A 16,216-nucleotide genomic window follows, 5' to 3' on the forward strand; every position below is an offset into this window, starting at 1 on the left:
GTCTTGGCGGCCGTTGATGTCGAGGGTGAAAGTCTTGGGGTGCCGCTCGATGACGCGGTATGGGCCATCGAAAGCGGGAGTGAGGGGTCGACGGGCAGCGTCGTGGCGCACGAACACGTGAGTGCAGGAAGAAAGGTCCTGGCTCACGAAGACGGAGTGGTCGCTGCGTTGTCGAGGAAGGACAGGCCGGATTTGCTCGAAAAGGCGACGAAGGTCAGCCACGTAACCGGCGGGGTCCGAAAGACCATCGGCAGGCGGAGGGGTGAGGAGGTCGCCCGGGAGACGAAGAGGGCAGCTATACACCAGCTCGGCAGATGTGCAATGCAGGTCTGCCTTAAAAGCCGAGCGTAGTCCGAGCAAGACGAGGGGAAGGTGGTCGGCCCAGTGTTCCCTTGGCTCGTAGGTGGTGAGAGCTGCCTTGAGTTGGCGGTGTAAACGCTCCACCATCCCGTTGGCAGACGGATGGTAGGAGGTGGTGTGTATGTGGCGTACTCCCAAGATGGCAGCGAGAGCGTTGAACAGGGCTGATTGGAATTGACGCCCGCGATCAGTGGTGACAACAGCGGGGCAGCCGAAACGGGACACCCAACCACCAACAAATGCTTTGGCGACTGTTTCCGCCGTAATATCAGGTATCGGGATTGCCTCTGGCCAGCGCGTGAAGCGGTCGACGCACGTCAACAAGTAGGTGGCGCATCGCGACGGTGGTAGGGGGCCGACCAGGTCAATGTGCACGTGCGCGAAACGGCTGTCCGGTGGATGGAATGGCGAGGCAGGAGTGACGGTGTGCCTGGTTACTTTGACACGTTGGCACTGGAGGCAGGTGCGTGCCCACCGGCGGACATCTGCATTCATGGAGGGCCAGAACCACCGAGCTGTGACGAGGTGTTGAGTTGCTCGGATGCCGGGGTGACTCTTGCCGTGCAGGGTGTCGAAAACGGCTCGACGAAACGCCGGTGGAACGTAAGGTGGGGAGACGCCGGTTGATGTCTCGCATGTGATTGTGCCTTCGGTAAACGGCAACGGCACATCTGTGAAAGTCAGCGTTGAGGTGTCAGAGCGGCGTTGCTGGAGCTCAGGGTCTTGTTGCTGTGCAGAAGCAAGCTCTTCCATGCAAATCGGTTGGGGTGAAGTCGAAAGGGCTTCGACGCGAGACAGCGCGTCAGCAGCAGTGTTGATCGGGCCGCTGACATGGCGGAGATCGACAGTAAACTCCGAGACGAAGGAGAGGTGACGGATCTCACGCGACGAATACGAGCTGTGGTTGCGCGATCCGTAAGGACGTAGAAGTCCCTGCCTTCCAGGAAATGCCGGAAATGTTTGATGGCAAGGTAGACAGCCAGTAGCTCGCGCCCGAAGGTGCTGTACCTCGTCTCGTCAGGTTTCAGCCTCTGGGAGTAGAAACCAAGTGGCTGCCAACCGGAGACGAACTGCTCAACCACAGCACCGACAGCCACGCTGGAGGCGTCGGTTATAAGACGAAGTTGAGCATCAGGAACGGGGTGTATAAGCATGGCAGCGTCGGAGAGGGCCTTCTTCGCAGCAGAAAAGGCGGACGCTTCTTGCTCGCTCCACTCGAAGTGCTCTGCAGGGCCTGTCTTGGTGGCCAGCAGATCAGTGAGGGGCTGGACTAGTTCGGCACAGTTGGGAATGAACCGCCGATAGAAGTTCAGCAGGCCCAAGAACTCTCTAAGCTTCTTAATTGAGGTGGGCTGTGGAAAGTCCTGGATGGCCTTCACCTTGGTGTCAAGAGGTCTGATGCCCTGTGGAGTGACCAAGTGGCCCAGGAACTCGATGGTCTGCACGCCGAAGACACACTTTTTGGGGTTGATGACGAAGCCATATTCGTCAAGCCGAGTGAAAAGGGCTCGCAAGTGCACTTCGTGCTCGGATGGTGATGAGCTTGCGATCAAGAGGTCGTCGACGTAGGCAAAAACAAAGTCTAAACCGCGGGTAACCTCGTCGATGGCACGTTGAAAGGTCTGGGCGGCGTTACGCAGGCCGAAGGGCATGCGGACATATTCGAAGAGACCAAATGGTGTAATGATGGCAGTCTTCGGTATGTCTGCTGGCTCCACAGGTATCTGGTGATAAGCTTTGACCAAGTCCACCCTGCTGAATATCTTGCAGCCTGCCAGATTCGCGGTGAAGTCCTGCAAATGAGGGAGCGGGTACCGGTCCGGCACGGTGATCGCATTGAGGGCACGGTAGTCACCGCATGGCCTCCAGTCACCGGGGTCCTTTTTGGGTACCATATGCAGGGCTGACGCGTAGTTGCTCGAGGATGGACGGACAATTCCCAGTTCCAGCATGTGCTCGAACTCTCGACGAGCAATGGCATAACGCGATCCGGCGAGACGACGCGCTCGAGCGAAGACAGGGGGTCCCTTCGTGACGATGTGGTGGGTGATGGTGTGCTTCACCGGGGACTCTCCCGTGTGGGGTCTTGTGATCGCGGGAAAATCTGCAAGTATCTTCTCGTACACGGAAGATGGCACAAAGGCTCGAAGTCCGGTCGCCGTGGTAGAGGAGAGAATGCCATGTACTGAAAGGCTCGTCGTCATGTCCACGAGGCGTCGAGAGTGCACGTCCACGGCCAGGTTGTAGAAAGCCAGGAAATCAGCACCGAGAATGGGCTGCTTGATGTCAGCAATTGTGAAAAGCCACCGGAAGGTGCGACGTAGGCCAAAATTGACTGTGAGCGACCGCTGGCCGTAGGTGTTGATCGGCGAGTTGTTGACGGCGATTAACGGGGAGGTCATTTCTCGGTGTCGTCGGTCTAGCGAAGAGGCCGGTATGACGCTGACCTCTGCTCCCGTATCGACCAAGAAGCGGTGGCCGGCAACCTTGTCGGTGACGTAGAAGAGGCGGCTGACTGCATGACCGGGTTCACTTGCCGCCGCCAGTGTCCGGTCTCCTAGTTTCCCGTCCATGAGCAAGGCTGGCTGCACTTGCGGGCGGCAGTGCTGAAGGTACGGTGATACCAACAGACGCCCGAAGGGCCAGGCTCACCGCGTGTTGCGGAGGAGCCATGTTGAGAACGGGACGGGGATGGGGAGTACCGTCGGTCGCGGGATGCACGTCGGCGTCGGTGCAAGAGGGGTGCGAGGGATGACAGCTGATGGCTCAGTTCATCAATGCGGCTCTCAAGTCGACCAAGCCTGGAGTCGTCCCTTGAGGTGGAGGGCGTATCGACGACTGCGGCGATGCTTGGGGACCGGGAATAGTCCGCGATGCGGTCAGCCAATTCCGCGAGTTGGTCGAGTGGCATGTCAGCGGCTGCCGCAAGTACCAATACCATGTTCTGGGGGAGGCGTTGAAGGAAGAGCTCCCGAAGAAGTGGATTATTGAGGTCCTGGCCATGATCGCCCAATAGCTGCCGCATGCGATGTAGCAACTGCGAGGGTCGCCTGTTACCGAGCTCCTCGGTGTTCAGAAGCTGCTGCAGCCTGCTGCGCTCCGACTCCGACTTGCGTTGGATGATCGCTGCCTTTAGGTGGTCGTACGGCGCTTCAGGATGCGGGGCGTCGAGGATGTCGGCTAGCTCGTCCGCGATGCTGCCTGGCAAGGAGGTCACGACGCTGTTATATTTCGTCTCCTGGCTGGTGATGCGATGCAGACGGAAGCGCGCTTCGACTTGCGTGAACCATGTCCGCGGGTTCCGAGTCCAAAACGGGGGTAGAGTAGCGCTGTGCACAGCCGCGGTTGTAGCGTGAGCAGGCGGAGCTGCTTCGTGGGCGGGCGTAGCTGCGCCGGGTTGTAGTTGGCCCGCAGAATCCGGCGAAGCCGAAGGGTCCGACATGGCGCGGTCAGAAGAGGCGAGTTCGGTCCACGTCACCAAATCATGTCGCGACCGGCGCAGAGACAACCAGCCGCGACAGCGTTTGGGCTCGAACTGATTTTTATTCCTCCAGCACGAGCGCACGTGAGCGTGCGCCTCGTGGTTCCGCCTTCGTCGTCGTCGTCGCCTCGGCGCGGTGGACACGCGCCGCTACACCCAGGACCGCGAAAAGACCGCATTTGTGACGCCCGACTGGTTGTACCAATTCAAGGTCATGCCCTTTGGTCTGTACAACGCGCCGGCTGCCTTCGAAAGTATGATCGACTTCCACTTACGTGGCTTCAAGTGGTTGACCTGCATCTGCTACTTGGACGACGTCATCGTTTTTTCTTCGATATTTGAAAGTCATCTCCATCGTCTTGCAGACATCCTAGAAGTTTTCCGTCGCGCTGGTCTCCAGCAGGTCAATTCCGCAAAATGCCGTTTTGGTGGCCGGCAACTCAAGATCCTCGGCCACGTAGTCGATGCTGCACGTAGTCGATCCCGATAAGCTACGCGCCGTTCAAGAATTTCCAATTCCGCGTTCGGCAAAGGATGTTCGTAGCTTTGTGGGACTATGCTCCTACTTTCGTCGATTTATCGAGAATTTCGCTGAGATCGCGCGGCCATTGACAGATCTCCTTAAGGCCGATACCTCATTCTCCTGGGGCACTGCGCAAAGCGCAGCGTTTGCCGCTCTCGTTGACCGCCTGACTCGTTGAGCAGTTTTGGCCCATTTCGATCCGTTGGCTCCCACAGAAGTTCGCACGGACGCGACTGGCCACGGAATAGGGGCAGTCATGGTGCAGAAACAGACTGGTCACGACAGGGTGATAGCCTACGCCAGCCGACTTCTGTCTCCCGCTGAACGTAACTATTCCATCACGGAACGTGAATGCCTACCCTCGTCTGGGCAGTCAGCAAGTTCTGGCCCTATTTGTACGGCAAATCTTTTGCGGTTATTACCGACCATCATGCCCTATGTTGGCTTTCGTCGCTAAAAGATCTGTCCGGACGACTCGGCCGCTGGGCGTTAAGACTCCAGGAGTATGACTATTCGGTGGTCTACAGGTCTGGTCGCATGCACAGGGACGCCGACTGCTTGTCTTGTCATCCTGTTGATCCGCCTGACCACACGTAGAATGATGATGACCCCTGCGTATTTGCCCTGTCCGACCTGCACGACATAGCCGCCCACCAACGACGCGACCCATCGCTTCGGCAGGTTATAGACCGCCTTAGCTCAGAGCCGTCCGACCCACCTCTGCACGCCTTTACACTGCGTAATGGAGTCCTGTTTCGCCGCAACTTCCGGGCGGATGGCCCTGACGCCCTTCTAGCCGTACCTCAGCATCTCCGTCCCGACATACTCCACCAGCGTCATGACGTGCCGACTGCAGGGCATCTTGGTGTCACTCCGACCTACGACCGTGTGCGGCGACGCTTTTACTGGCCCGGCCTTTGCCGGTCTGTGCGAAGGTACGTCACGGCTTGTGACCTTTGCCAACGCCGCAAGACGCCCCGGTCACTTCCAGCAGGCCCTCTTCAACCAATTGATGTTCCTTCTGAACCATTCTTCCGGGTTGGATTGGGCATTCTCGGTCCTTTCCCCTTATACCGCTCTGGTAACAGGTGGATCGCCGTTGCCAGCGATTACACCACGCGTTACGCCATCACACGTGCCCTTGCTACCAGCTGTGCCACAGACGTCGCCGATTTTCTACTACACGCCGTCACTCTGCATTACGGCGCTCCTCGTCAGCTGATTACGGACCGTGGTCGGTGCTTCTTATCTCAGGTCGTCGACGACCTTCTTTGGTCCTGCCGCACTAAGCACAACCTCACCACGGCCTATCATCCGCAGACGAATGGGCTTGCTGAACGATTTAACAAGACGCTCACGGATATGCTCGCTATGTACGTGTCACGATGGTGGTACGTGTCCACCGACCACCGTGACTGGGACGTTCCTCTCTGTTACGTTACTTTCGCCTACAATTCGTCGCGCCTCGACACTGCCGGCTTCTCTCCTTTCTTCCTCCTTTTCGGCCGTGACCCTGCCCTGCCATTGGACACCATTTTGCCTGACTCAACCACGCCACGAACTGAGTATGCACGCGATCTCATTGCCCAGGCTGATGTGGCCCGCCAGATCGCCCGCGCCAACATTACCGCGTCACAGGCAAGTCAGAAGCGCCGCTACGACGAGACCCACCATGACGTGTGCTTCCCACCTGGTTCCCTGGTCCTCCTTTGGACGCCTTCACGCCATGTTGGGCTATGTGAGAAACTACTGTCCCGCTTCACAGGCCCCTACCGCATCATTCGCTTGGTTACTCCTGTGACGTACAAAATTATTCCAGTCACGCCCCCTCCGTCAACTGCGCAACCAGCGTCTCAAATTGTGCATGTGTCCCGCCTGAAGCCCTACTTCGTCCGTGATTAAGTTCAGCCCTCAAGTTCTACCATCTTCAGCACCGGGACGTTGCTCCTACCGCCGGGGGTCATGTCACGGGCTCGGTCTTTGGCTCCTTATCATAAACGGAACCAGTGGCCAACCCCCGCTCTGTGGGTATGCGCCCTCTGAGGTAAGTGACCCCATAGGCTGGCGAAGAAGACGCTCACTGATGTCGGTGTGCGTGCCGTACCTGGGACATCGGGCTGCCTTGTCTGTCGTTACTATCCCGTTTATTTTTGTACCTGCAATCTCTAAATACATTCCCTTCGTTTCTACGTCACAATATTACGTGATCACTCTTCAATATCCCGATTAACATTCCTAAATATGCCTACTTTTCGTAGCCCCTTATACGTGCTTCTTTATCAGGATGACGGGCGTCACTGCCTAGAAGAATTTTCGTTTGCCTGCTTTAGTTTGTAGTTGTACTATATTCCTCTGCAAAGGAATTTGAAAAGGCACTGCGGAGCGGGTACATCAGCATCCCCACATTCACCAGTCTACAGCACCTGCAGGACAGAGGCTGCTCAGAAAATAAAAGCCCATCCACCCTTTGGAGAGTGAAGTCGAGCGAAGCTGGTGTGCTGGCGGAAATACTTGCTTTTCGGGTTTGCGAATTTTGGGGATTTGTCACGTCTAATTACGAGAAAAAGAGAAAGGAAACACTATTGTTTGGTTAAGACACGGACGTCTGAGGAGTGCCACAGAGGTGACCCCGAGAGTGCGGGGCATTCCGGAACCTCACCGGGAGAGAGACGCCGCGTGTGGGCAGTTGGGCAGATTGTTGGAGAGGAGGCGGTGCCAGTTTAGAAGAGCATAATGTGAGTCTGTAACCGTATTCTCTAAATTTAACAAACCAGATTTAGATTGTGTAGGAAAGGCTGAACCAGCCAGACATCAGCAGATACATAAGATAACGTCGCGACGGCGGCCGTTGACTCCGAATCTGTTTTTAGCTATTTTTTAGTGCGCAGATGTTTGGTTCCCGGAATGAACGTTCCGCCTTTACGGTAGCGCAAAGGCGAAGCTGACGTCCGCGTAACTGTGGAAATGATCGATATGCCTTAGGCAGAAAGAAAACGCTGGAGAAGAGCCTGGCAATACTATGAGAGGTATGGTGGCGCGCGCTGCTAAAACGTCACTTTCCAGCACTTCACCACAGGCTCAGTACACCTCACCGCCTCCCCCTCATACTTGTCGGCATGCGCTGCTACCAGGTAGCGCCCTTTCTTCAAACTATTGTCAGTCGCTTCATTTTCGCTTGTGGCACCTCTGAACCACGCTGGATTGGTGTAGGAGGTTCAAACACAATTTGCAGCTACAAGTTCGGCGGCGCCGAAGCGCTGCGAGATAACTGCAGAGTATCACACGCCACGATTCGGTCGCTCATCAAGAAATGAATTCCTGAGGCGCAGGAGAGATGCGTCATGACAGAGAAAACTGCACTTCGCGCGGGGCACAAATTTCCCAAAAGAGAGTATTGTAATTTTCAGTACATTTTTTTCTCTGGGATAAATCCAGCATAAATGTTTTGTAATCTTTCGGTGCGGGCTGTGTTGCTTGGCTTCAGCTGATCTGGTTGGGTTATAGGGTTATGGGGCACGTTTTCCCGAGGAAAAAGTGACACAAGACCCGCACCCTAAATCGTAATGTGTCGAGAATGCGGACCGGAGTAACGTAGGAAACGAAACAGGTAGCCATGACCTAGACGGACGTCTGGTATATAACCCGCCGCGGTGGCGCAGTGGCTAAGGCGTTGCGCTGCTGAGCACAAGGTCGCGGGTTCAATTCCCGGCCGCGGCGGCCGCTTTTCTGATGGTGGCGAAAGACAAAAACGCCCGTGTGTACGGGATTTTGGCCCAGGATAAAGATCCCCAGGTGGTCAAAATTAATCCGGAGCCCTCCACTACGGCGCGCCTCATCGCCTGCGTTGCGTCGGTGCGTTAAACCCAACAATCAATCAATCAATCAATCAATCACGTCTGGTATAAAAAAAGTACACCATCTTCCAACGTGGGAACCCTCAGGGAATGCAAAGGTGTGGAGTTGTAGCGTAGTAGCGTGTTAATTGGTGGTTAGAGTAAAGACACGTGTAGTAGCGTATTAAATGTCTTCTGTATTTATCGAGTAGTGGGGAACGCTTTGCGGCTTCTCGTTCTCGAAGCGAGGAATCCGCTGTTGGACTCTGGCGTTTCGAAGCGTTGTCACGTTGCCGAACGCCATCTGGATCAGCTACTCGCCGCTGGCGTTTTAAAGCGGCTTGTCGTTCTCGAAGCGAGGAATTCGCTGCTCGACGCTGCCGCTTACATTCGGCGTCGCGAGCTCTCCTCTGTGCAGCCTTGTCTTCGGAGGCACGAGACGAGCCTAAGGGCGAGGAGGAGCGGCGAGGAGGAGAGGGGTGTTATCACAGCTGGTTAGGGCTCCTGGAGCGACAGTGTTGCCGGTGTCTTCCTGAGCCGGCAGGAGGCGAGCCGAGCGGAGAGGAGGAGAGTGGTGTTATCACAGCTGGCGTGGAGAGGTGGACGAGCAGGCGACGTCGGACGCCGGACGACAGAGGGTCGCCAAAGAGATGGTTTGCATCTAAAAAAAGCAGCAACTGCGTTTCGGTACTCATGTCTGTTACAACTGCCACTAAAGTTTTTGCTTAAGGGTGATGGATAGTCAACGTGTGTGTCCTATTGCGTCTCCGGCTACATTCGCTGCGCTTTGAGCAATCGGCTTAAAATTTTCGAGGGTACGTAAAAACTGGTCTAACCCTTCCCAATTTTATGCTGAAATATTTATTCCTTCTTAAAGAAAAAATCCAACATTGCTTACCCTTTTTTTTCTGCTTAAAGAACATTGCAAAGACGTAGATGCCTGAAACATTTTCTTTAAACGTAAAACTCCTCAGGCGTTCTGCGGAGCCACGATATTATTGGTGGCCATAACCGTTGGTTTGTAAAAATAACTACTAGCAGAACACAAATTTTATTTATTTTGTAGAGAGAAAAGCATGAATAAAAATAATTGTGGGTTACAACATACTTGTTTTTGTTCTGAATGGGTATATAGCTTTTATAAGAAACTCACAAAAAATGGTTTCGGAAACTCCAAAAGTTGAAGACAGAATATTCCTTTTCTCAGGGGAAATGGTGTTTTGAGAAATCGCACTTGAACGTTTTTGTTTTATTTTGAAAATGCCGCATCTCACACGGGAATAAAAGATCGCTCTAATATATCGAAGAAATCAATTACATGCGCACAAACGGTATGATATGCGAGCGACGTATTGTAAACAAACGTTTCGCAATGCATCCCCAATGCTATTGCAACTGACATAGCGCCTTCGCGGCATAAACTGATCTACAGAAACATTCAAGTAACCATGGCCTACTTTCCTAAGTAATAATATAAATAATCGTTATGACGCGTTTTGAAATAAAAAATGGCAAGGTAAATACCACTGTTGATCACACGAAAGTTGCAGTGACTAGGCGTGGCCACGTGGGACGTGGTTGGCGCCATTTTAAAATGCGTTCTGGTGCCAATCTGCGGATGCCAGTTCGTGAGTACATTACAAAAAGTTTTAGGATAGTTTGGCGCTACAATAAGACCATGCAATGTTTCGTCGGTTTTGCTATGCACCGCCACTTAAAGACAAAAAATGGCTGACCCAGGCTCTAATGCGTATGCATAAACTTTATTACTTGGACCACGTCGAAGCATGTTACAACTTATTGCGCGTGGTTTCTCGCCTCTGCTTTGTAGCTACTGACGCTGCAAGCGGTGCATGGTATTTATTTCTCATTTATATTATTCAATCTGCTTGCGTCTGCAAATATAGGATGAACAGTGGGCTTTTTTGAGCATGCACAGTAGCATACTGACAGGGAAGCGAACGTAAGTTCGAAAAGTCACCTCGGAGCCTCTGTAGGCCGTCACGTACCTCTAGGCTAGCGGCAGTGGCCTGAAATTGCAGCACATGAAAACCCTTCACAGGAACTGTAGTCTCGAGGCCTTTTCCTTGATCTTTCAAGTTGATTAAGTATTGTCCCTTCCACTTGCCATCCCAGGATACATCAACACGGTCACGTATATTATTTTTCGAGTGACATAACCTAAACCCATTCGGGATTCTGAAAAGAAAAAATATCTTCATGTGAAAGCACAGTTGATCGAAAGCCTTTGGGGTAAATTCCAAGTACGAATATATCTGCAACTTCCCGCCCCAATGCCTGGATAAGATTCCTCAAGACACGATTCGGTGCAGCAAAAGACCCGTATATATATATAAATATAAATACCTTAACATAAATACCCCAGAAAGTGGGGGACAAAATAGCCCCGCTGGTAGCGCAGTGGTCATCGTACCGGGCGCGTATTCTGGAGGTCGTGGAATCGGATCCCACCAGGCGGGAATTTTTCCTCAACTTTGTTTCTTTCCAAATTTTGTATCTGTTTCAATGTCCTACCACAGTATCCCCTTGGGTTTTGTTGACTGCCAACCTGATTCTGTCTTATTTTCAACGAGCCCTCATTTCATATTCTGATTCACTATATATATATATATATATATATATATATATATATATATATATATATATATATATATATATATATATATATATATATATATATACACATCGATAGATAGATAGATAGAAAGTTAGATGTGTGTGTGTGTGTGTGTGAGTACGATCGGTAGCTGGCAAGTTGCTCCGTCTCCACAGTATATATTGATCGCGACAGACATGCAACAAAGGAGGAATAATCCTAATCTCAACTAAAGTTTTAATCAATCAAGAGGGTATATTTCTACAGTAAACAGCACTGTGCGCATAGACAAAACAAAAACTAAACTAACGAAAACAGTAGTACAGTGTTAAAATATGCAATGCATGCTTTATCAAGAAAAGAGTTTTTAACTCAATACTACCTTTCGTGAGGGGGAGCGCGCTTACTCCCCACTAATCATCCGGACTGAGTCAACAAACCTATACATGACATTCGCAGCGTGGCAAAATCGACGTCCTTTTCAGCTGCCATTGATGGCTTGGCAAGAAGAACGGTACTGCAGGTACGAATCGAATGGATGTTGCATTCATCTTTGCCTTCCAATACGGATGCAGACTCAGCTAGCCGGCCGAGTACCGTCATATGACCGTTACTACCTTTCGCAGAAGGCGCTTGCGGGCACATGGAACGCCAAAGGGAAAATGTCCGCGGCAACGCACGAGGAGCATACCACCATGTGTCCGTGACTGCTTCTTGGCCACCGCAATACCGACGTCCATACGGATCCACCTGCCCATTTTGCGACTCGACCATACAGGACGTTAATGTGCAGGCCCTGCTGTAGACCTGCCCGCAATTGCCTCAAGTGCGGCTGCAGCCCCTTAGTACAAACGGTGTTAAGCCTGGCCGCCGTCCTGACCTGCAACTCAGTGTGCATAAACCATTTCATCGAGGAACTCTTGAACTTTATACAAGAAACAAAATTGTTCGTGTTTCTGTAAACGCATCCATGTATTACGCCACAGGGCAAACGGTCCAAATATGAAAATATATGTATTGACAACGTAAGGACTTTTCCAGGAAGCCAATTTTTGCTATTATGAAAAGAACTAACAGATACAGGCTGGCTTCATTCTTTTGGTTTTTAAATGCGTGTATAATTCCTCGCTGTTAGCGATTTCGTTGGATTTCGCCGTTTGGTACTGGCTTGCTTCCTACTCTTGGAAGGGCAAAGACAGATGAGGAGCGGCCATGCACCTCTCTTTGAGGGCCGCGTAAGAGTCCCCAGGTGAGCCGAATTTGTAAAGGACGCCCCCACAACAGCTAATATACGGCGAGTCATTTTCTATGCCGCAAGCCCTACCCGCAAGACACTCCGCGCATACTTATTTGGATTTTTACGTCCTCCCTATCTTGACGTTCATGTACAATGGATACAATAAAGCATATAGTGCAAGGATTAAGTCGACCTTCTGGGCATTGGTTAAAGGGGGTTTGTTCGAGTGAGCAGTAGCGACACGAGCGTCGGTTCAGGCGTCCGTAAGGTGCCGACCTCGCGCGTTTCAACATCAACCGCACACATAGCCATCAGTGGCGACGAGAAATGGCGATGTTTTGTTTCGCTAAACACCACCCCTACAAGAATAAGTCATCTGACTGTAAAAGTGGACAAGACTGCCCCAGTGCTGAACCCTTATCACATAATAATTGATAACAAGCTTTATCTTACTTGACATGAAATATAAAGGTTGCCCGCTGGCAGCCTGTAACCGCTACGACAGAAGACCACCTAGAACCCTGACCACGCCTCGCGCTCAGAAGGCGCCGTGGTAGCCAGCATCCTCGTTCATAAAACTCCATGAAAGCCCAAATAATAGTGCTGGGGAAGTGAAGCGTGTCTCTCTCGGCCATAATATTGCATAGTCGTCGCCAGGCACATACCCAGAAATGTCATTCGCGAAGGGGTGGGGGGGGGGGGGGGCGGCGGAAAGGCCAAAAAAAGGTAAATTTTGTATGTCAACTAAGGGGGCCGGGTACCGCCCGGCACCACTAAAAAGGCGGAAAACACCCAAACTTCTATATAACGACGTGTTAAGCGGGGAAGAGAAATGAAATCTAGTGTATCTAATAGATGCGCCTGCCATTACTTTGCAGACAAGAAACCAAATCGAATTGCGAAGGAAGAAACATCGGGAAGAATTCCAAGGACAAGGTAACCACAAGACAAAAGTTAAATAATATTTATTACCGGTTTGTTAAATTAGCTCTGGACGAATGAGGGATGCATACATTGGCGGAACAATCAAAGTTTTTTTGAAACCCTCGTTTACTGATCTAGCAAATACAGTGACTACCCGGAATCCTAATGTTATTTCTAAAGTTGATGGTGCTGCCACACAACAGCGTAGAGCACTAGACGTAACCGTCCTCGATGTACGGCGCCCATGGGAAAAACTCAAACAATTCTTGGAAACGTCGGGCGACTTTGCTACTAAACGTTGAAGTCTCATTTAAACCGAATGGGCTCCCCCTCCTCCTGCGGCGGCATTTTCTTCACTGTGTTTAAGTACAAAAATTTCTATCCTAACAAGATAACTCTACATCCCTACGGCGAAACAATGACGATGAGATAACGCGAAAGCCCAAATTCAAATACAACACTCTGTTCCATCTGTGCGCATTGATCTGTCTCCTATTGGTCCAGAGTATCACGTTAGATTGTGCGCGCTTAAAGGGGCACTAAAGTGAATTTGTGAAGCTCCCGGTTTTGCTTGCACTGCATAGACTGGCTCAAATTACCCCACTTTTCATCGTTTATCTGGTTGATAAGTCGGCAATTTTTTTATAAAGCGGGCTTCCATGCGCGGTCTGTGGCGGCCGCACCAACTAAAGGCTCTGACGACACGAGGAGATGCACCTGGATTGGACGATGTCCATTGTCAGCATCCAAAGAAGTTTCGTTTTCGGTTCTTTAAAACAACATGCTTGACATCCGACGGCATCATTGGATGTGCATTCTCGATATTTCAGTAATCGTCGTGCCGCGCTTCTGCCATGTTGTCGGCTGTGAAATGCCTAAAATAAGTCTCACGGAACGGCTTGGAATCGTAGCAGTCACTAGCCGAGGCCTACGCAGTGGATGAACGCCCTCCGCGGATCACCACAGAAGCTGAAATGCCATGCACTGTTCTCGCATATTCAGAGTTTGCCTCACTCATGCCGGTATCGTAAAAAGCGTGTTCGTACTAGGCCAAGGGTCTGCTGATTCTGGCCTGTGCCCACTGCCCGCAAGTAGTCGGTGCTTGTGGCAACAGCACGCCAACGAGAACTCGCGAGCGCGTCAGTGTCAGTTTGCAGGCGTTCTGCTAACTCGCTCGTGGAGCAGTGAACGTTACGCGCAATAAAATGGTGAACTCACTTCAGAAAACACTGGCCGCAAACTAAAAAATCAACTTAAACAAAAACGTCTACCCTTGGGGATTCGAACTTGCTACTTGCAAAACAATAACCCTAGCGCTCCAGACCACTCGGCCACGAGCCAGCGGTGCCGACATTGCATAAATAAGGTATATAATGTATAACTAGTTTACACTTTTATTAGGTTTAGCATTTCAAGTACCTTAGGTGACTTTTTGTTGTATAGCGCTCGTGCAGTAAGAGTCCTCCAAACTTCCACCATGTCTCACGTCTAGCAATTTCATCTCTTAGACAGAAAAGCGTTCGCAAATGTGTGGCGGTGCAGCTGACCGCTGTGCTCAATCACCCAGCGCAAACAAGTGCTTCCTGCTCCCTAGTTTTGCGCTGTACCGTAAAAGGTTCAGTTGATTTTATTTCCTTTGTACCTATGTTGACTTCGCTGACTCTTCTCCCGCCTTCAAGTGGCCTTATAATTTCCTACTAGCGTACCAGTCAGAGAAGCGTCGCATGTGCACTTGTGCAGCGCTTGTGTGGAGCGACCCGTACTCGGAGCTTGATGCAGTGAGCAAACTAACAAAGTAAAGAAAGGCACATTCTTCCATTCACAAACGTATCTTGGCTTAGTTTCAACTGAGCGAGCGAATTGCGACGACCCGTCGGCGGGCGGCGGACTAAACGCTGGGCCGACTGACTCTGTCCGGTCGGCGAGCCGTGCAGTAGCGCAGCTAACTGCCAGCTGATCTCCTCCTGACGTTACACGAAAACGCCACAAAAAATGGGCGAAGTTGTAGGGAGGAGGACAGCATTTCCGAATTGCTTTTTCTACTATATACATTCGTGTAAACGAGCTCAGAGTGGTCGAAACATGGCCTATGGACTCCGGACTATAATTTGCCCTAGTTATGCCGCAAAGTTTAAAAATCACTTCCGTGTCTCTTAATTAAAACACCTTCTCTTATTTTTTTATTTTTATTTATTTTATTTCAGATACTGTTAGACCGAACGGGCTGTTACAGGAGTGGGAGAGTACATCATAAACAACACTCACACGCACAAAAACTCCTCAAGTCACAGTGCAAACGAAGGACAAGAAAAGAACTCGTATTATTTTAGAAATATTTCCAAGTGTTTCACACAGCTATCAGTGGTATTTGGTTCCACAAACATTCGCGGGTCAAGGTTATTCAAGTCTGCAATAGTTTTGAGAAGAAAGGAATGCTTAAAAATATCAACCCTTGGACAATAAGGCAACACAGCAAACGAATGATTGATGCGAGGAGAGAATCGTGTGGGAATTTGCAGATATAACTCAGGACGTAAATTTAGTTTGCCGTTGTACAGTTCGTGAAACAATTTAGGTCTTGCCGTTTTTCTACACGAGGCCAGTAAAGGAAGTTCTGCCTTCGCAAGTAAAGCCGTCACCGACTGATTTCTGGGATATTCTGCATAAATAAACCTGGCACCTATTCGTTGAACTCGCTCAAGCTTATTTATTTGATACTGCTGATACGGCTCCCAAATTATACTTCCATATGCGAGAGTTGGCCGCACGAACGTTTTGTATGCCATCAGCTTAAAGGGGCACTGACACAAAATCTTGAAGGCGAGATAACTTCGGAGATAGATTGCTGGGAACACATATACATCATCTGCAAAATATCACCGGCGAATACAGCATAGAACATATTTAAAATCAATTTAAAAGTGTGCGAAACGCAACCGAGTAGCCAGCAGAGGACCACACGCAATCGTCATCCCGATGATATCGTGTAAATAAACAACATCCAAACACGTCATGAGTTTGTGTTTGCCGCTTCCGCTCTGTCGGCGTTTTTCGCCGGCTCGCCCGGATCGCCGCTCCAATCGGAGGGCCGGAGGGCGGAGCTTCTGCTCTCGAGAACGAACGACCCGATCGTTGGTGGCGGAGGCGCCGTGATTTCGTCAGCTCATAGGGCAGCTGGCCGCGACCAAAGTTCTACAGCGATTCCAGGCACTTTGTTTCTATTTCTGTTTACCATTGGATT

The 16,216-nt window shown here is 51.1% G+C and overlaps 1 long non-coding RNA gene across 1 annotated transcript in view; it reads right to left on the reverse strand.

Annotated features, from left to right (window-relative positions):
• LOC144164140 (uncharacterized) overlaps nucleotides 1-10,350 on the reverse strand; it is a 56,526-nt gene extending 46,176 nt beyond the window's left edge. The window contains exon 1 of the long non-coding RNA XR_013321073.1: nucleotides 10,207-10,350. This is a non-coding gene — a long non-coding RNA (uncharacterized LOC144164140). The remainder of the gene's footprint in view (nucleotides 1-10,206) is intronic.
• Nucleotides 10,351-16,216: the final 5,866 nt, after the last annotated feature.

The sequence above is a fragment of the Haemaphysalis longicornis genome, unplaced genomic scaffold (genome assembly GCF_048455015.1).
Source record: "Haemaphysalis longicornis isolate Haplotype H1 unplaced genomic scaffold, Haemaphysalis longicornis Haplotype H1 scaffold_13, whole genome shotgun sequence".
Taxonomy (NCBI): Eukaryota; Metazoa; Arthropoda; class Arachnida; order Ixodida; family Ixodidae; genus Haemaphysalis; species Haemaphysalis longicornis.